We start from the raw sequence: 20,978 nt of genomic DNA, 5'->3' as shown, positions 1-20,978 counted from the left end.
GGGTTCCCTGTAGTGGTGGACACACTGCTGATTGACGTGGCCTGGGGACAGAGAGATGGGCCCGCTGGGTGAGTGCTGTGGTGGTGTTTCTTGAGGGGGGAGGTTCAGTGGTGGTTTGTGACTGTGGCAGGGGAACCGACTGTCCAGAGGTCCCTGATGGGCCGTGCTGGTCATCTTGATCCAGGTGTGCAGAGCTGCTGTCATCACTGTGAGCCTCTTCTGTGGGGGGACTGGATATGTCTGGCACCTCCTACTCCGGTGACGTTGGGTATGGGTCCTGTTGGGGTGTAAATGCATAGTTTTAGTATCTGTGTGTGTGAGTTACCCTCTACTCCTTTGCTTGCATTGTTGTGTTTGCCCTTGTGTGATTAGATGAGTCTTTTGGGGTCTGTATGGGTATCTGTACTGGGCATGCTTTGGTAATGGGTGTCCATGCTTTGGTGTTGCATGCAGGGTTTGGTATTGGGATGTGTGGGTTGTGATAGTGGGGCATATGTAAGGTGTTGGAGTGATGGGGGTGAGAGTGGGGGAATGTGATGCCATGCAGGTGGGGTAGGGGGATATGGTGTTTAAGCTATGACTTACCAGAGTCCAGTCCTCCAGCTACTCCTGCGAGGCCCTCAGGAGAGCCCCTGCCCTCAGGATGCAGTATTGGCAAGACTTGTTCCTCCCATGTTGTTAGTTGTGGGGGTGGAGGTGGGGGTCCACTGCCAGTCTGCTTCCCCGTAGGTCGTTCCACCTCTTCCTGATGTCATCCCATATTCTTGGATGCTGTCCCACTGTGTTGACCCTGTCGACAATTCTCCGCCACAGCTCCATCTTCCTTGCAATGGATGTCTGCTGCACCTGTGATCCGAATAGCTGTGGCTCTACCCGGATGATTTCCTCCACCATGACCCTGAGCTCCTCCTCAGAAAACCTGGGGTGTCTTTGAGGTGCCATGATGTGGTGTGGGTGATGTGTGAGGTGCTGTCTGTTGTGATGTGTGGGAGGATGTGTTGGGGTGTGTTTGAGGTGCGTGGATGTTGTATGAGTGTTGTATGAGTGATGGTGTTGCGTGCTAAGTGGATGCTGGTGTTGTGTTTGCTATTCTCTCTCAAGCTGTTTAAAAAAAATGTAGTTGTAAGGGTTTGTGGGTAATGTGGGTGTGTGTTTTATAATGTTGTGACTGTGTGGGTGTTGTGTGTGTATATGTATCAGGTGTGTGTATTTTGAATTGTCCAATGTAGTTGTGTTTTGTAAATGTGTGTGTATTTTGAGCGCGGCGGTATGTACTGCCAATGGATTACCGCGGTTGAATGACTGCCGTGTTGATTCGTGGGTCGTGATAGTGTGGGCATATTCTTGTTGTTGTGACGGTGTAGGTTTTGCTATCGCCAGATTATCACTGACCTTTGGTGTGGCGGATGTGTGTGGGTGTCTGTATTGTGGCGATTCCGAGATGTGGGTTGTGATACCTGTAGCGGAATTTCACTGCTGCAACAGTATGTTGGCGGTCTTCAGCATGGCAGAAAGTGGGATTTACCGCCAGGGTTGTAATGAGGGACTATGGGGGTCATTTTGACCCCGGCGGGCGGCGGACGCCGCCCGTCTGGAGGGAACCACCATATGGCCGCTCTGCGGTCGAAAGACCGCGGAGGCCATTCTGGCTTTCCCGCTGGGCTGGCGGACGACCGCCAGAAGGCCGCCCGCCAGCCCAGCGGGAAACCCCTCCCCACGGCGAAGTGGGCATGTGCGACGGGTGCAGTTTGCACCCGTCGCGTATGTCAGTGTCTGCTAGGCAGACACTGAAATACACAGTGGGGCCCTCTTACGGGGGCCCCTGCCGTGCCCATGCCATTGGCATGGGCACGGCAGGGGCCCCCAGGGGCCCCGCGGCACCCCCTACTGCCATCCTGTTCCTGGCGGGCGAACCGCCAGGAACAGGATGGCGGTAGGGGGTGTCAGAATCCCCCATGGCGGCGCAGCCGCCGGTTTACCCTTTCTGGCCGCGGCAGAACCGCCGCGGTCAGAATGCCCTTCGGAGCACCGCCGGTCTGTCGGCGGTGCTCCCGTGGCCGGTGACCCTGGCGGTCACCGGCCGCCAGGGTCTGTACTGCCATTTGTTAAATTTTGTTTTGACCAATGACTTTGTGTTTCACTTCTGCGCATATTAGTTGCTCAATGTTCACCAGTAGCACATTGTATGTTTTGTTCAGTTTAGCCGCCTATTGGCTTTGACATGGCATTAGCCATTACTTTCTGTATTCAGTTGAGCCGCCTATGGGCTTTGACATTGCATTAGCCATTACATTCTGTATTCTGCCTATTGGCTTTGACATGCTGTATCCAGTCTAGCCGCCTATTGGCTTTGACATTGCATTCCTATTGGCTTTGACATGATGTATTCAGTTTAGCTGCCTATTGACTTTGACATGCCATTAGATATTCTGCCTATTGGCTTTGACATGATATCATATATTACATTTTGTATTCAGCTCAGCTGCCTATGGGCTTTGACATGATATAAGACATTGCATTTTGTATTCAGCTTAGATGCTTATTGGCTTTGACATGACACTAGACATTGCATTTGATATTTAGGTTAGCTGCCCATTGCCTTTAACGTGGAGTTAGACATTGCAGTTGAGAATCCAAGCTGTATTTTTCCAAGCTGTGTTTTTGCACCAGAGAACCAAGATGTTTTTCTCACAGTAGACTAGACATGATAAGAGAGAGTACATGGGTGTTGTTTTTCCTTCGCTTGAGCTTGGGAACAGGAGTAATCTTGGAGACCTGGCCAGTCTCCAAAAGGCTTGCTCAGTTTCCCAGGTCTGGGAGGAGGGGGCACACCTTTGTAACGAATGTAACAGGCTGCAGAGAGTCAGATTCGAATCTGCCAGACCTCGTGCTGGAGCTTGGCGCCAGCTGCCAGCATCCCGTGTGGGTAGATGAAACTCTTTCTCGCGGCTGACAGGGGTCATCAGCTTGCAGACCTTAGAAAGATGTAGCTGTAAATAGTTCCTACACGGTGAAGTATTTGTTTTGCTTTGCATTCAATATCTTATAAATATAACCTGCTGTGTATATTGCAAACTGATATATTTTGTTTGATTAACGCGGACTTGAAAGCTACTAATTCGTCATTCATATAACAACAATAAAAGTCTTCTTTGACCTCAGAAGTGCATTTCTGTTGTGTTATGTTAGTGCTTAGAAACTAAATAAGAGGAAAGCACTACAATTGGTACCAGGAGTGGGGTCGGTCATTAAGAGGTGATTAAGAAGGGGTTTGACGAGTTAGTAGATTTCTAAGTGCACACTTTAAAAGTGTAATTGTTTTTTTGTTGTTTGGAGAATTACAGAAATTGTTTTCTGTTTGGGGAATCACAGTAGCACGGCAGACCATGTCTGAGAATACATGTGTTGATGAACTGCCTGATGGTGCTAAGAAAAACTGTGAATTGTTTTCTGTTGGGGAATTACAGAAGAAAATGCATGTGTAGCTAAAATGCCTGATGTAGAAAACGTGTGTTTTGGAAGTAATGATGACAGAAAGGTCTGGATACCTTTATCTGCTTACAGAGAAATGCAGGAGAAATGTAGGAAGTTGGAACATGAAAATAGGAATTTACGTGAGCAAATTAGCCCGACTGAAAGTTATAAAACTGCTGTTTTTGAAGAATCTTTCTTGTCCCATTCCAGTAATGAGGGGGTTAAGACAGCTCCGAGCTGCATTGAGTTTTCGTGTGAGCCAGGGTTTTTGGCAGACAAAATGCATTCCTTAACTGATAACACGGATGAGAGAGACCAGAATGTGATTTACGAGTTACCGTTGCAAAATGCACAAACGAAAGATTTTAGAGCAAGAGCCGACTTTCATTAGCTCGTTTGATTTTTGGAAAAAGAATAGCCCTCATTTGAGTGAAATCCTAACACTTTTGTATATGGTCACTGTGAAAAATTATATGCAGCTGCGCGCTTGTGATTTGGCAAATGAAATAATGCAGACTTTAGGTTTTTGCACAGTGCAAGAAGGAAATACTTATGTACATGTAACTCAAGAACAAGGGAAGAAAATAGTGCCCCTAGCTAGAATCATACAATGGATCTGGTACTTGCAAGACAGGGCTAGAGTACCACAGGTAAAAGAATTACCGGTGAAATTGAGTGCACCATTTGAATTCGTGTCCACTGAAGATAAAAAGCATGTTTGTTTTACTAATGATTCATTGACTGAAATGTTGTTTTCTGGCACAGGAGAAGGAACAGCGTTGTATAATGTGTGTCAGATTTTAAAGCAAGAGCTACGTGAGATGTGTCATTTTTATGCTGATTTTTGGTTCATTGCTAATGTTTTAGAACCTAACGGGTTCAATTACCTTGCAGATGTTAATGAGAAAAATTCAGAGAGAGAAGTGTTCACCCAGAATTCTGCCTTAGTGGGGATGGCTAAGTGGGTGCCCCAGAAATGTGAACAGCTGAGAGAAAAAGCCACTTACAGGTGGGCAGAGATGAGAGAGATGCACATTCCCCTAGATTTGATAAAAACTGTGCAGCACGCACAAAAGCAATTTGTCATGCAAGCAGTCACAGAGCAGTTGGGGAGAGGAAAGTTACCAGGACAGAAATGGCAAATTGATCAGGTTTTAGGGAGAGTGATTGCTGCAAATTACCAAGGAAAAATCGAAATTATGCTGATACCTAGAAAAGAATCTGATTCATTCATACAAATTGGAGACAGAATGGCCCAAATTGGCAAAAATGCAGTGAATGGAGGTTTGTTAAAGAAGAAGTCTGCCCCAGCCCTTCTGACAGTGCAAGAAAAGGGAAGCTGTGGCGCAGCAGATAAAAACCTCAGTGCTGATGTGTGGGCTGAAGCCCCAAGTGATCCTCCAGAACCTGCAGTGAATATAACAAAGGGCCCCAAAAACATCCTGCTGATCATAAAACAGGGAAAGAAAGAGGAAGGGTGCAGTTTAAATGAAAAATGTTATTTGCAAGAAAAGTCATACTTGTTTCTTTTGCAGATCCTACCACGTTTCGCCACTGTCCCTGAGTGTGCTGTGTGGTCCCCCTTCCGGTGTGTGCGTGTGGGGTCGGGGAAGGGACCGAATCCCCAACCTGAACCTGGCTGAGTAAAGTGCCAGCACCATGGATCCATTTTGCGCAAACTGCGCCTTCAGTTCAAGTTCAACTTGTTTGATTGCATTCTTCCAATGGAACTAAGCTGTGTTTTTTTTTTTTTTTTCCTCTCGTATGGAACTCTGACTTTTGCTTATCTTCCAGCAAACCTTTCAGGTGGACCGTGCACCTTTACATGAGCAGAACTCATGCCACATCAAATTGCCAACACTGTTGAATTAGAGACTCATTCAGAGTATAAAAATTGCCCAGTCTTTTCTATGTAGATGTATTTGATGTGAAAGGTTATGAAATCAATGTGTTAATTAACTTCTATTGCTTTACAGGGATTGCTTTGATGATAATGTTTTTTTTTTTTTGTGCTGATGTTTTTTTTTGTTTTTGTTTGAAACAAGAGATATGTGAAACAAAAATTCATTGGTCAAAGGGCGGAATGTACTGCCATTTGTTAAATTTTGTTTTGACCAATGACTTTGTGTTTCACTACTGCGCATATTAGTTGCTCAATGTTCACCAGTAGCACATTGTATGTTTTGTTCAGTTTAGCCGTCTATTGGCTTTGACATGGCATTAGCCATTACTTTCTGTATTCAGTTGAGCCGCCTATGGGCTTTGACATTGCATTAGCCATTACATTCTGTATTCTGCCTATTGGCTTTGACATGCTGTATCCAGTCTAGCCGCCTATTGGCTTTGACATTGCATTCCTATTGGCTTTGACATGATGTATTCAGTTTAGCTGCCTATTGACTTTGACATGCCATTAGATATTCTGCCTATTGGCTTTGACATGATATCATATATTACATTTTGTATTCAGCTCAGCTGCCTATGGGCTTTGACATGATATAAGACATTGCATTTTGTATTCAGCTTAGATGCTTATTGGCTTTGACATGACACTAGACATTGCATTTGATATTTAGGTTAGCTGCCCATTGCCTTTAACGTGGAGTTAGACATTGCAGTTGAGAATCCAAGCTGTATTTTTCCAAGCTGTGTTTTTGCACCAGAGAACCAAGATGTTTTTCTCACAGTAGACTAGACATGATAAGAGAGAGTACATGGGTGTTGTTTTTCCTTCGCTTGAGCTTGGGAACAGGAGTAGTCTTGGAGACCTGGCCAGTCTCCAAAAGGCTTGCTCAGTTTCCCAGGTCTGGGAGGAGGGGGCACACCTTTGTAACGAATGTAACAGGCTGCAGAGAGTCAGATTCGAATCTGCCGGACCTCGTGCTGGAGCTTGGCGCCAGCTGCCAGCATCCCGTGTGGGTAGATGAAACTCTTTCTCGCGGCTGACAGGGGTCATCAGCTTGCAGACCTTAGAAAGATGTAGCTGTAAATAGTTCCTACACGGTGAAGTATTTGTTTTGCTTTGCATTCAATATCTTATAAATATAACCTGCTGTGTATATTGCAAACTGATATATTTTGTTTGATTAACGCGGACTTGAAAGCTACTAATTCGTCATTCATATAACAACAATAAAAGTCTTCTTTGACCTCAGAAGTGCATTTCTGTTGTGTTATGTTAGTGCTTAGAAACTAAATAAGAGGAAAGCACTACAGGGTCTGAATCAGGCCCTATGTCTTTGTCCTCAGGACGTCAGTCAATCAGCAAGACATCAGGCTTCAGGATCAGAATTTAAAAGGGCAAAGTCTTTATGCAATAAAGTTAGGCAAGTTTCTAGTCAAGACAGATCCTTTCGGTCAGAAAAATGGGCACTAAGCTGTCTTCTCTCAGAATGAGCTCTCTTCCCCTTGTGCAGTGTTGTTAAGTCAAAGTCACCTAAACTATTTCCCAAATCCCTATTGGTCAGTTAATCGTATATTCGCACTTAGTCCAATAAAACTAAAATCCCTAATCTATGAATTCTAATGTTACTCCGTTCTCATATTGTTGATTGGTTCGTCTTGCGATGTCCTCATCATCCGGTTTGTCAGGTAACATTATTGTTGCAGCTTCTACTCTAGTCAGTATCTTCACTGTTCTTGTCCTGGGAGTCAGTCTCACACCACACACATTACACATAAAATGTTGAATTAGCAAGAACTAGCAGTCGGTTCACATGAAAAGCTCAGTTATGAGCACATTTAAACAATACAATAGACATTCACAGTTTAACTTCTCTGGTCAGCAATTTCATTAAATGCTAAGAAATACAGCTTTTACATGAGGCCTGGCAAATAGGCCAAGACACTCACTAAGTTAAGGCCTACAATTAATAAAGTTAAAGCTTTCATTATCCTTAATATGACAGATTGCTGCATTAGTCTACTATATATTCATAATTTTATAATATTTAATCATTGATTAGTACATTTTGTTAACATTTGTGGCCATTCTTTGTGATCACATTTTCAAATCCATAAATTATTTGCTGACGTTCTTTTATTTTCTACACAAACTTTATATTCAAAATACATACACACTCATTAATAATTTTTATTAAGGCACCTGCACTAGCAAGAGTGTTCACCAATATTCTGCCCCTGTAGTGTCAGAAAAACTGTTGTGTCCATTATAGACTAAAGACAGGGTGGAATGCACGGGGCACTTCCACAACCCTTTTTTATTTTGGACATTTTTTTCCCTGGTGTCTAGCGGCCCTTTTGCTCCTCAGAGGAAGATTTTGAGTAAAAACCCTCAATCCACCCCTTGGGGGGGGGGGCAGGGGAGAAGAAAGACTACTGCACCTATTTTTGCGGTGGCAGCAACGTGTGATGCTTGGGTTAGCTGCATTAGGCCCTATATTTTTATTCTTGGCAATACTTGTCTCCTGGTGTCTAGTGCCCTATCTGTCCCTGGAGGAAGATTTTGAGAAAAAACACTCAATCATCCCCAGGGGCAGGGCCATAAATAATAATGCACCTATTCTGGGGTGGGAGCAAAGTGTGATGCAGGGCATCATGCTGATCACCTACCCCAGAATAGGTACCTTATCCTTTCTGCCCACCCCCAGGATGAATGAGGAAGTTTAACCAATTTTTTTCTGTGGGGGACAGAAAGGCTTCACAGCATGCTCCTACCTCAGAATTGGTACATTATTCTTTTATGAAACACAAATTGCACCTTTACCTTGCATTTCTGTAGTGTACACTTCTGGAATTCAAGGAGATCTCACTCTGCTGTCCCCCACTTGCCCTGATAAAAAACTTTACCCCACTTGTGTGGGTAGGCCTAGCGTCTGTAATACAAAATGATGGTGTGCCTCACATGGATCCCATTAACTTTTCTTAGCCACAATGCTGTGCATATCTCAAACTTTGACTATAATCACACATTGGGGGGTCATTATGACCCTGGCGGAAGGCGGAGAAGCAGCGGTAAGACCGACAACAGGCTGCCGGTCTTTTTTTTTGTATTATGACCATGGCGGTTACCGCCATAGTCATCCACCGGTTCTCCTTTCCGCCCCTCCAGGGCGGAGACGACCACCGGGCTGGAGACCTGGGTCTCCAGCCTGGCGGCCGTCACTATACTGCTGGCGGTATTTTTACCCGGCTTACCGCCATGGATTTCCTGCGGTTGGAACCGCCATGAAATCCATGGTGGTAAGCACTATCAGTGCCAGGGAATTCCTTCCCGGCCACTGATAGGGGTCTTCCCCACCCCCCACCCTGACTCCTCCCCTACACCCCCCACCACCCCTGCCACCCCCCAAAGGTGGCAGGGCCCCCCTCCCTACCCCGACTCCCAACATCACAGAACTCACACACACACGACACGCACGCAGGCACCACCAACACACACACGCACACACACCGACATACATGCCTACATCCACACACACAGTCAGACACGCACACCCACATACTAACATACACACACACATCCATACAGACATACCCACAGACATACACGTACTCATTCCCAAGACACGCAACACCCCCGCAAGCATACACGCACTCACACACCCCCTCTACATTCACACACGCACACCCCCACGCATGCACACAACACACAACACCCCTCTCCTCTCATGGACGATCGACTTACCTGGTCCGACGATGCTCCGGGAGGGGACGGGAGCCATGGGGGCTGCTCCGCCGACACCACACCGCCAACAGAACACCGCCACGCCGAATCACAGGACGTAATTCTCTGGGTGGGGTTCTGTTGGCTTGGTGGTGGAGGTGGAGCAACCTCCACTTCCCCGCCGCCTGCCAGTATGGCTGTTGGCGGCTCTCTGTCCGTAAAAGGACGGAGAACTGCCAACGGTCATAATAGGCTGAGCGGGAAACTGCCACCACTGGCGGTCTTCCGCACGGCGGTCCCTCGGCAGTCTTGGAAAAAGACCACAGAGGTCAAAATGACCCCCATTGTCTTTGTATTTCTGTGACATACACTTCTGGAAACCTCAGGGATCCACAAAATTCCTACCACCCAGGGTAACCTCACTTGTCCAGATAAAAATGGTACCCCATTGGTGTGGCTAGGACTAATGGCCCTAACAGGTAAAATTCAGACCAGGAGTAATGAGAGTTGCTCCACTGGACACAAGGCACACCACTCTTGAATCCTCTGGGTGATAGGTTTTCAAAAATATCCGGATTTGGTAGGTTTTCCTGGATGGCCACCGAACACCAGCCAAAAAATGCTGCTATCCCCATTGTTAAATCAGATCAATTTTGTTACCACAAATGTTGATGTCCTGGGGCTTTTCTGTTGTGACCACTAAGCCAACCCACTCAAGTGAGGTGCCATTTTTATCGGGAGACCTTCGGGATTGCTAGTTCATGACAAACTATGGCTCCTCACGAAGTCCAGAAGATTGCTTCACAGATATATGAGGAAATCTTTGACTCTAGTGAAGTTTGAGGTATCAAGGTATTCTGGATAAAAAAGGAGGTGGAAGTCCTGCAAATCACTTCCCTCTGGCTTCCCCTAGGTATCTAGTTTTCAAAAATGTACAGATGTGCTGGCTTGCCATAGGAGCCAGCTAAGCTACGGACCAGATCCACAGTTAGCCATATTGCAAAAAACAGGCTCAGTTTTCCATGGAAAAAGTGATGTGTCTATGTTGCATTTTGGGGCCTTTTCAGTCATGGGCACTTGCCCTCCCCACACATGTGAGCTACCATTTTTATTGGGAGACTTGAGGAATGACAGGTAGTAGGTAATGTTTGACTTCCCGCAGATTCCAAATGTTTCCGTCACAGAAATTCAAGGAAAATGTGTGTTTTAGTCAACCTTTGAGGTTTACAAGGTATTCTGAATAGAAAAAAAGCTGGTGGGAGCCACGCAATTCACTCCGCTCTGGATTACCTTGGGTGGGTGTCTAGTTAAAAAAAATATATATAAGATTGCTAGGTTTCCCTAGTTGCTCGCTGAGCTAGCGCCCAAAATCCACAGCTACCCACATTGATAAAAAGGGGCAAGTTTTCAGTGAAAAAAATCTGATGTTACCATGTTGTGATTTGGTCCCTTTGCTAAAGCAGGCACTAGGCCTTCCCACACAAATGAGGTAACATTTGTATTGGGTGACATGTGGGAATACAAAATAGTAGAACATTTATTATCATTTGTATTTCATTACATTTTGTGCCTTCCAAAAGTAAGTGTAAGAAGACATTTTTAAAAATGCCCTCTGATTCACATGCGAATATGGATACCCACAAATTGAGCGATGCACAAATAACCACAGCTCCTAAACTTTGTATCTGGGGTCTATTTCAGAAATATTTAGGTTTCCTTCATACACATTTTTCACTCTTTATATTTTATCATATGAATTGCTCTATACTCGGTGCACAAACTAAAACCATTGAAAGATGAAGTTTCGTTATTAACTTTGGGTTCCTCTGGTTCTTGAAAAACCTACAAACCCTATAAATCTGCACGACTAGAAGGGTCATGCAGACATAATGGTATATTGCTTTTGTAACTAGGCCATTGTGACAAGATAAGAAGGTACAAATGAAAACACTGTCACAAATGGCTGTATTTTCATACTCATTTTCAATATATTCTTATATCAATAGTTAGTTTCTTTGGGAAAACCTTGAGGGAGTTACACAAATGACCCTCTACTGAACTTAAACCTTTGTGTTTTGCCTTCTTTTAGGAAATCTATAATTCCCTGGGATCACAATAGGTTTCACCCTGATTTTCACCGCAAACTGAAGGTAGGTTTAAAGCACAAAACCTAGGACAAAAGGGCTACTTCTTTGAAAAATGCCAAAACTTTGATAAAAAAACGTTTTTATTATTCAGCCCTGCATGTAGCAGGGAGGATGGTGACTGTGACACAGCAAACCTTTTGTTGATGCCAATTTTAGGGGAAAAACAGACTTTTTTTGCAGAGCACTTTTTCCTATTCCACCTTACCTCAAAAATAAAGTGTAGCTATATTTTGCCTTTTTCCTAAGTGCCCTCCACATGGATCCACAAACCTTGGCACCTTTAGAATTCCCAGGAAGTTGGAAAAAGAAAGGATGCAAATCTGGCCTGGATGCCTTATATGGAAAAAAAGTTATGGAGGCCTAGGCGCGAACAACCCCAAATAGCCAAAAAAGGTCTTAGCATTCTAAGGAGACAAGGCCTAGGAGTGAAATGGGTTGAAAAGGAAGGTTATACCTGGCAAAAGGTTTATTTGGAAGGTCGAAATGATAGTTTTAAAACTGCACCACAGGCTGCAGTAGCACACCTGAGACATGTTTCACAGTGCTCCTTCAGTGGATCACATGAGTGCTGCAGTCTACTTGTAGCATTGAATATACATGCCCTGGGTACACACAGTAAAAATTACTAAGAACATATAAATAAATTAAATGTGTCAATATGGGTATACAAATTTTACCTTGTTTGGAAGGGAGAGCACAAGCACTTTTTTCTGGATAGCAGGGGTCAAATGTGCAGAGCTCTAATGACAACAAAAATGGGTTCAGCAAAAATAGGGGAGAGAATGCAAAAATCTGAGGGAATACCACACAAAAGATTGTCATTTCCAACAGATACTAAGGGAACTACAAAATGCAATTTGTGAATAGGCCCCTATGTGTTGTGAGGATGCTGTGTGAGTGTTTGTGTGTCTAGGGAGAACTCTACAACTAGTGATGAGATAGGGAATAAGTAACCAGAAGATCAACAGTGCTCTCCCAGAGAGTTTGCTGTGATCCAAGCAAACTGCTCATTTGAGGATAAGGAAAGATTCACCGAGAAGTCTACCCATCATTGGCCAAGAAACATACTAGAAGGTGCCACACAACTATGCAACTTAGAGCTATACAGTGCATGGAGTGAGAATAATAAAGGCAGCGGCAAATAGATAGAGAAAAGAGTGCTAGCTGACAGAAAAGTTCATGAAAAAAGAATACTGTAGTTACACTTATCAGAGCCTCAAGATGAAGAGCTCTAAGAACTCAGTGGCAGGTGAGGAGACCCAAGAAGAAGCATGAGGGTTGTCCCTACTGAGTTGTCCTATACCTGAATTGGGATACCACTAAAGCTGCTGTGTGGCGACTCAGCACAACTCCATAAAGTGAAGTACTCCAATGCAGACCAAGAAAGAGGTCACAGTTCCACAGGCTGTTCAAGATGATCCAGAGCCCAGCACTTCACAAGGCCTTAAAGATGGTGTGCAGAAACAAATTCACCAAGACCACCAGATAGAGTCCAATCACAATGTCAGCCAATCCCATGAATAGTTTTATAACTCCCACCTTCCTGAAACCACCACCACTATTCAATGCAGCCAAAAAGCTAAATATTTGTGCTGGATAGACTGCTTGGATATAGACAGTTGATGATTTCATTGATGCACTAGAAGAAACAAATAATAAAAAGATAATTAAGTAGCAGGAGCATCTTGTTGGTGATGGTGTAAAAGAAGTCATAAAGAAAATACCCCAAGCTGATGAAGTTACGTACTGTCAAATTAAGGAAACCTTGAATCTCAAGTTCAATACAATGCCGAATATAAATTTAGAAAGATACATTTTCAGTCAAGAATGACAAAGAGTTGGTGAAACCATAGTTGAATTTGCTGAAAGATTAGATACGCTCATCAAACACTTCAGAGTTAATGAATTTACTGATGAAGAAGCAATATGTCTTAGATTTATTGACGGATGTCTGATTCATTTTGAAGATGATTGCTGAGAGAAACTCTTAGTCTGCAGTGCGTTTTTATGGATGTCAGAACTGAGAAGCATGCAGATCGACAATCAGCTAACATGGAGGCCAGTGGTTCCCAAAGTGAGTCAGTCATGGACATGGAAAGAAAGCTGAAACACAAAGCTGAAGGACACAGTGTGAGGTCTCCAAAGAAAAAGAAGTTGTGTTCAGATGTATATTATTGTTTCTACATGAAGGTAAATGTCCCAGCATTGTACTGATATACAAAGGCTGTGGTAAAGAGAACCATTTTGTGACAGTTTGCAAGGTGAAGGAAAAAGTAAGTGGCAGATTTAAGAGCCCCTAATGCCTCCTTGCACTTCATTAGGGTTATTTTTTTACGTTAATGTGGCCCAACGAGCCCAAAATCGCTGTGCCAAATTCTACAAAGTGGTGAAATGCATGTATTGCTCCACTTTGTAACCCTTTGCACCACATTGTGCCAGTTCCAGGCATAATTAATGCAAAGTGGGGTGCTCCCCCGTTAGAGGGGCTGAAAAAATGGTGCAAAGAGATCCTACAGAGAGTTTTCTATGCATCTTTTTTTCGGCACTTGTAACACCTGCTCAGAGCAGGCATTAAAAAGAGGCTCCCTTTGGTTTTAATGGGCCTCTGGGTTCTTTATAGGATTAGAATCAACATTTTGGAAGCTAAGCCTGCAAAGCACTAAACTAGTGTCAAAAAATTTGACGCAAGTTCCCTAACTACCATCATGGTGCACTGTATATTAAATACGGCGCACACATGGTGGCATTAGGGGGCTGCTAAGGGGTGCAAGAAAAGTGGTGCTGCACTAGGAGCAGATCCACTTCTCATAAATCTGCCCCTAACTACGTCATGACAAGAAGACAAAATGGCTGACTGAACATTCCAGAAGCGATGCTTGACACATGTCCTCTAGACCAAGCAACAATATCAGTTGAGACAAATCAACACCACACTAAGTCGATTTTCATCTAAATCATTGAAAAGATTGTCAGTATCAAGTGAAAGTAAAAAAGATGATTGTGCAATGCTGATGTTCACCTCAGCAAAATACGCTTATGTTGAACTGGCGGCATACTGTATGAAGAAAATACCAGTCATAGAAAAGTCAACATGAAAAAGCACCTAAGCAATTCAAACATTGTACAAAAATTACAGTGAAGATAAACAGTCGATCTATACTTTTTTAACAGATATGGGATTTTGCTGATATGTGACTAATCTTAGACAACTACAATATGAATGCTCATCACGAAATAGTAAGTCAGTTCCTTTCATTGTTCACATGGATTACAAAAACGTAAGACTATGAAAGTACAATTGCATATTCATGACAATGTCCATCCTGTTAATCAAAGACACAAAACAATTGCATTTCAGTTACTAGAAGGAAAGGAACTCAAATCATAACTTAAGAATGACATCATTAAGCGTTCTACTGGTCCGACGCCATGGGTTTCTCCCATAATGGCAGTGCCCAAAAATGACAGTGAAGGAGCTGTATGCATCTGTATTGATTTCTCTCAAGCGAACAAGGCAATTGAAAGAGAATGACAGCAAGGTCCACGGATTGCTGACATGATAACACAATCGAATGGTGCAAAAGTTTCCTTCAAACTTGATTTGAATAAAGGATATTGGCAGTTGAAACTCAAGGAGAATTGCAGGTACATTTATGACTTTTTGAACACATATTGGTCTGCATTAATGCATAAGACTAGAGCCCATATTTATACTTTTTGTGTCGCATTTGCGTAATTGTTTGTCGCAAAAGTGGCATAAACTTACAAAATCTAATTGTATTTTGAAAGTTTGCGCCGCTTTTGTGTAAAAAAATGATGCAAAGTCAGCACAAACTTTTCATAAATCAGGCCCTAAAGGCCTGGTTATGAGTACAGTGGACTATAAGACCACTGTACCCACTGTGACAGTCCGACTGCTGCATCACTGGGGGTCTATCCGGCAGATTACGATCCTGGTGGTCAGACTGCCAGGAGACCGCTGCCACCTCCAGGATCAAAGATCCCGGTGGGTTGGCGGCAGTGAAAATTGTGGTCAGCAATAGTGGTGCAGCATTCGGCATCACCATGCTGATGGTCTCTGCCATGAAAAGGCTGGTGGAAAGGTAGAGATGAAACCACAGGGGGGGCCTGCACTGGCTACCATCCATGTCATGGACAATGCAGGGGCCTCCCTACCAGCAAGCACACTTGAAATGTGCAATATCTGCCATGGCAGACAGTGCACATTCTGAGTGTAATGCATGCAGCAACATTGGCCGCGGCTCTCTCTGAGAGCTGTATGCTGTCTACTGGGAGCTGCAACATCAGCGCCATACCTGAGGCCCCATGTTGGATTGGACTCCGGGTCATCCTAGACAGTTCTTGGGACTGTGACCTCCTTCTTGGTCTCCATCGGAGCCCTTTCACTTTTTAAAACCTCTGGAGTTGTTTTCAGCTGTCACCTGGCAGAATTGGTGATGTGCTGCTTCAGGTAGTGGCCAGCTACAACCCCCATGCTTCATCTTGGGTCTCCTCACCCTGTGCTGAGGTTGTAAAGCTCCACTTATTAAGACTCTGGTAAGTCTAATGACAGTATGCTTCCCTTTTACTTGTTCTGTCATCCAGTATTTCTATATATTTTGAAAGTATTTGACTACAGCAATTTGTAGCGCTTCTTTTCTGTATCTGTAACCACCTTTTGCTGCAGTGGTCCGTAAAATGTACAATTTTATCTTACGTTGCAGCGTGGTGCCTTTATGTATAGCCTGACCAGCAGGTTCTTACCCAACGTGTAAATTCCTTGCAATGAGTTTGTTGTCTTCAGCTGCCTCTCAGCGGCTGAGGCTGCGCTTTAACTCCATGTACATGAAGCATCAATTCCATACTTCAGCAGCAACACACATGGCATGCACAAGAGGTTTGCTTGGACTACAGAAAATTCTCTGGGAGGGCACAATCATTTTTTGGGTTTATTATCCTCTATCTCACAGGTTGTAGTGTCTTCCCCAGCCTGGATACCCACCAATGACTACTCAAAAAACAGAGACGGATATTACACATCTTTGTTCTTCTGCTTGTAACTGCGAACTCAACATTCTAAACCAAGCTCCATTAATCCATCGCCTTGACAGCGCTACTCTGTGAACCCCGTACCTATGCACATGACCCACCTACCCTCATGTGCATCCCCCCTTCACTCCCTCTTGCTGACACTAGCTGCATAATCACATGACCGACCTGCCTTCCGACTCTGCCTTGCTACTCTCCTGTATCACAACCAAATACCACTTACTCTACAGACAAGCAGTCAGTACTCATTCATTGTATCTGCCTTCGAGCCCTCTTCTTCCAAAGGTCTAGCTAAGTGGTTCTCACATCACTCTTTTCATGTACAGTTTGATACCGATGGAGACTATGGGGGTCATTACAACATCGGCAGTAAAAGTCGCTTACCGCTGTGCAGAAGATCGCCAACACACCGTCGCGGCCATGGAATACTGCCACTGCCATTATGACTCACAGTTCGCAATCCGCCAAAATCCAGACATCCACACAAGTCTGCCACACCAAAGATCAGTGATAAACTGGCAATAACAAAACCTCCACCGCCATTATGACCCACAGCTCGGAATCCGCCAAAATCCAGACACCCACACAAGTCCGCCACACCAAAGGTCATTGATAAACTGGCGATAACAAAACCTCCACTGTCACGCCAACAGGAATACGCCCACACTATCACGACCCACGAATCCACACAGCGGTCTTTCAACTGCGGTATTCCATTGGCGATACACACCGCTGCGCTCAAAATACACACACTCTTACAAAACACATCCACATTGGACAATTCCAAATACACACACCTGATACACATACACACATCCAATACAATATAAAACACACACCCACATCACCCACAAACCCTTACGACAAAAATTGCGACAGAAGGCCAGAGAGAGACACCATCAGAAAGAACAATAGCATCCACAGGCACTCAACACCATCACTCACACAACATCCACGCACCTCACACAACACACCTCTAAATATCACCCCACACATCACAACACACACCACCCCACACATCACCCACAACAGCCAATGGCACCGCAAAGCCACCACAGGTTTTCTGAGGAGGAGCTCAGGGTTATGCTGGAGGAAATCATCCGGGTAGAGCCACAGCTATTCGGATCACAGGTGCAGCACACCACCATAGCTAGGAAGATGGAGCTATGGCGAATAATCGTGGACAGGGTCAACGCAGTGGGACAGCACCCAAGAACTAGGGATGGCATCAGGAAGAGGTGGAATGACCTACGGGGGAAGGTGCGTTTCCGTTGTCTGAAGACACCAGATTGCGGTTCAGAGGACTGGCGGCAGACCCCCACCTGCTCCCCCAGAACTCACAACATGAGAGGAGCAGGTCTTGGCTATACTGTATCCTGAGGGCCTCGCAGGAGTAGCTGGAGGAATGGACTCTAGTAAGTCAAATCTTTCACTACTTCATCCCCCACCCACCTGCATGCTATCACATACCCCCACCCTCACCCCATCACTCCAACTCCTCACATATGTCACAATATCACAAACCATACATCCCAAACCCAAGCCCTGCATGTAACACCAAAGCATGGACACCCACCATCAAAGCATGTCCACTGCAAATTCCCATACACCCCCCTAAACCATTATCACACAAGGTCCCACTCAAGAATGCATGTACTGGGGTACAGGGTCACCCACCCATTGCACACCATGGCACACACTGATGCAATAATCATGCTTTTACACCCCTGCAGGACCCCTACCCAACGTCACCGGAAAGGAGGGTCCAGACATGTCCACTCCACCCACAGAAGAGGCCCACAGTGATGACAGCAGCTCTGCACACCTGGATCAAGATGACCAGCCCGGCCCATCAGGGACCTCTGGACAGTCGGTTCCCCTGCCACAGTCACAAACCACCACTGAACCTCCCCCTCTAGAAACACCACCACAGCACTCACCCAGCGGGCCCATCTCTCTGTCCCCAGGCCACGTCAATCAGCAGTGTGTCCACCACTACAGGGAACCCAGACAAACCCACCAACCCAAGACAATCAGGGACCTGGGGCCAGTGGCAGTGGGCACACGGGTCAGGAGACAGAGGCACAGGATAACAGGGAAGCTGATGACAGCAGCTCTGTCCAACTGGATCAAGATGACCAGCCCGGCCCATCTGGGACCTCGGGACAGTCGGTTCCCCTCACACTGGCACAGGCCACTACAGAGCTTCCCCCCTCATGAAACACCAGCACAGCAACCAGCGGGCCCATACCTCTGTCCCCAGGACACGTCAAGCAGCAGTGTGTCCACCACTACAGGGAACCCAGGCTAACCCACCAACCCAACAACACCAGGGACCTGGGGGCAGTGATAGTGGGCAGGGGACAGAGGCCCAGGGAAACAGGGGAACTGGGAGGGCTGCTGTGTGACAGGGGGAGGACAGGCCCAGGGAACCCACTCTCCACGAGGCCCTCTCCAACATCATGGGAGCATACCACCATTCCCAGGAGACGATGGCAACGGTACTGGCCAAGTTTCAGGAGACCCAGCGGCTGCAGGAGGAACAGTATTTGGGGTTCAGGGAGGAACTCAAATCCATCAATTCCACCCTGGGCATCATTTCAGGGTTGCTGAAGGAACACGGCAACACCAGGAGAGACACTGTGGTGCAACAAAGGGCCCCTGACACTAGCCTGGACGATAAACTGACCACCACCTCCGCCGGCGCTAGTGGACAGAAGGCACCGCCACATGACCACGACACCAGCACCCCACCCCCTGCAGATGGAGAACCACCCCACAAACGGTCCTTGAGATCCAGGACAAAGACAGAAAACAATGCCAAGACCCCCGCCAAGAAATGAGACCCCCCTGATTGTCATCCTCCTGTCCCACTTTGTCACCCTGTCCATACTTAAACTGCCCCAGCTCCACTTCCTATGCCCCTTTGGACAATACACCTGTGAGACTAATAGACTGGACTCTGCCATGGACATTCCTCCACCATCAACCGTGACCATTTTGTAACCCCCTCCAATATTTAGCACTTAAATAAACACCCTTGAATCACAAAACAATCTGGAGTCAGTCTGTGCTTTCACAAATGTGTATTTGCAATAACTGAGGAAAATAGAAATGTCCATTCTATTTTCAACATACCTATGTCACACAGCTCTAGTCGATGAGGTAACATGGCAGAGGTCACACAGTGGGACCCACATCTGTGAAATGGAAAGGCAAAGTGACAATTCAGGGTCCATACACTGGGTGAAAGTGACAGACAGATAATAGGTAGAATAATTAAATCAGATGTACCAGGCTGTGTTGTCTTCTTACCTGGGTCTCACTGGAAGTATTGCTGGATGACTGTGTTCCTGTTGTCTATGTCCTCTTCTTCTGCTTCCTCGTCTTCACTGTCCACAGGCTCCACTGCTGCCACAAGACCTCCATCTGGACCATCCTCCTGCAGAAAAGGCACCTGTCGTCACAAAGCCAAGTTGTGAAGGATACAGCAGGCCACGATGATCTGGCACACCTTCTTTGGTGAGTAGAATAGGGAACCACCTGTCATATCGAGGCACTGGAACCTGGCCTTCAGGAGGCCGAAGGTCCTCTCTATAATCCTCCTAGTTCGCCCATGTGCCTCACTGTAGCGTTCCTCTGCCCTTGTCCTGGGATTCCTCACTGGGGTCAGTAGCCATGATAGGTTGGGGTAACCAGAGTCACCTGTAAATGGCGAGGGGCAACTGTTAGACACACACTAACTCTTAGGGACATCCCCAGACCCAGACACCTAGTCACACTGTATTGGGTCCATGTCCTCACCTAATAGCCACACACAGTGCCTCTGGAGTTGCCCCATCACATAAGGGATGCTGCTATTCCTCAGAATGTAAGCGTCATGTACTGAGCCAGGGAATTTCGCATTCACATGGGAGATGTTCTGGTCTGCCAAACACACCATCTGCACATTCATCGAATGGTAACTCTTCTGGTTTCTGTACACCTGTTCACTCCTGCGGGGGGGACCAAGGCCACATGTGTCCCATCAATGGCACCTATGATGTTGGGGATATGTCCCAGGGCATAGAAGTCACCTTTCACTGTAGGCAAATCCTCCACCTGAGGGAAAACGATGTAGCTCCGCATGTGTTTCAGCAGGGCAGACAAAACTCTGGACAACACGTTGGAAAACATAGGCTGGAACATCCCTGATGCTATGGCCACTGTTGTTTGAAAAGACCCACTTGCTAGGAAATGGAGTACTGACAGCACCTGCACTTGAGGGGGGATTCCTCTGGGATGGCGGATAGCTGACATCAGGTCTGGCTCAAACTGGGCACACAGTTCCAGGATTGTGGTACGATCAAGTCTGTAGGTGATGATTACATGATGCTCCTCCATTGTCGACAGGTCCACCAGCGGTCTGTACACTAGAGGATGCCGCCATCTCCTCATCTGCCCCAGCGGATGTGCTCTATGGAGGAGAACAGCGATCAGAGAGTCAACCAACTCTGAGGTACGTAAACACAACTTAATCGTAAAATGTTTTCAAATCGACATATGGCTGTATTAGTGTTTAAACAAGGCCTAGATATGTGTGACGCAGTCAGAATTAATGCCATGTGGCCCCCTGAAATGGCATCTGTCTGACCTGTAATGTGGGACAAGGGGATATGAGGTAACTGCGCTGACGTTGTACA

The sequence above is a fragment of the Pleurodeles waltl genome, chromosome 1_2, assembly GCF_031143425.1.
Source record: "Pleurodeles waltl isolate 20211129_DDA chromosome 1_2, aPleWal1.hap1.20221129, whole genome shotgun sequence".
Classification (NCBI taxonomy): Eukaryota; Metazoa; Chordata; class Amphibia; order Caudata; family Salamandridae; genus Pleurodeles; species Pleurodeles waltl.
The sequence above is the reverse complement of the archived record's forward strand: the minus strand, read 5'-3'. Positions refer to the sequence as shown.